Here is a 1,718-nt window from a genome sequence, read left to right as displayed (position 1 = left end):
CCCTCCAATCCAGAACTAAGGAGAGGAATTAAATGAGGAGAGAGAGAGCTAATACATATTTTAGTAGGTTTCCCATGACTAAAAGATTTTAGCCTCAAGACTAGTCCTAGCCTCTCTTTAGTCAGGGGTGCTTGGAACTTTAGCCTCTAAAAAAGACTATTTTTAGTCAGACTAAAAATAGTTCCTTGTATCCAAGCACCCTCTAAAATTTGCTAGCCTCACCCATGCTTGGATACAAATGCTAAATAGACTAAAATCGAGTTAATGAGCATTTATTATCCTCCAAACCCTCCAATCCAGAACTCGTATGGGTTAAAGGAGAGGAATTAAATGAGGAGAGAGAGGACTAATCCACATTTTAGTAGGGTTCCCCTGACTAAAATTTTTTAGTCTCAAGACTAGTTCTAGCCTCTCTTTAGTCAGGGGTTAATGGAACTTTAGCCTTAGGAGTTGACTAAAAATAATCCCTTGGATCCAAGCATGCTCTGAGTTGATCGGCCCAGGAGTTGACTCACAACTACATACAACAGAAATTTTCAGGATGGCGTGTCATTACTCAATGCTACTCCGTCCGTACGTAATTACTTGTCGCGAAAAAAGAGGTATATAGACGTATTTTAGTTCTAGATACATCCATTTTCAAGACAAGTAATTCGGAACGGAGGAAGTACCTATTTATATCATCAACCATACTGGAAAGAGACATTCGATCAAACGACAACCTATGGGTTGTGTAAGCTGAGCGCTTCTCAAGACCACTCGTTTTATAAGATAATATATAAATCGAGGTTTGTTTGTTTGCCGGGTGTTCTTTTCGATGTGCTCGGCATAGAGAAAACATAAGGGATTCGTCAAAGAATAGCTCATGGCCTATAGGCACTCACACCGAGCGTTTTGGGTACCGAGCGAAATTTCTCGATCTTGCACGGTTACCGCATTTACCGTCGCCCCTCGAGAAACACTCATACCGAGCAAAATATCTTGAATATTTAGAATTTTTTTAATTCAAACGCTCACTGTCCAGTTAAATAGAAAGCATCTCTTCTATTACAACAGAACTGGTAGTGGCATAGTGGCAAAGGCATCCTCAGTTAGTCACGGGTTCGCGTTTGGCCCCACGCATTATTATTATTTTTTAGAAAAAAAGGTAAAAGTTTAAAAATCCTGCAATGAACAAGGGTTGAACTCGCGGCGTACAAGCAAGCTGAAGCTGCTGTCCACTAACCACTACGCCGTTTCAGCTTTTTTAGATCGAGTCTTGTTTAGCCGTTGTGTACGCACGGCGAGAAACCCTAACCTCACCATCCCAAGGAGCTGGCAGGAATCTACGCCGGAGCTACGTCTAATCCATCCCAACGGGCGAACTTGAGGAGTATCGAAACCCGGAAGAGACGTTCGATCAAACAACAACCGATGGGTTGCAACTCCTTAACAACGTTCTGACAAAGACAGTACAAAAAATGAGAGCGCTATGCCTTTTGGTAAATAAATACACCAGGAACGACGAGCACATTCAAATTAGTAGTAGGGTTCGTCTAGGTTTCAGTCGACTGAGACTTCGCTATGTCTCAGTCGAATGATGTCATCCTTGTACCTATCGTCCCGTTTGATCGTAGTTTCTGATCGCTGTTTGTGATGTTTGCTTGTTGGGCTTGTTTGTGGGCTCGGTTGCCTTTGTCTGCTGTTTCCTGTGATGGGCTTCACTGGTTTGGGCTGGC

Source organism: Triticum aestivum, chromosome 4A (assembly GCF_018294505.1).
Source record: "Triticum aestivum cultivar Chinese Spring chromosome 4A, IWGSC CS RefSeq v2.1, whole genome shotgun sequence".
NCBI lineage: Eukaryota > Viridiplantae > Streptophyta > Magnoliopsida > Poales > Poaceae > Triticum > Triticum aestivum.
The sequence above is the reverse complement of the archived record's forward strand: the minus strand, read 5'-3'. Positions refer to the sequence as shown.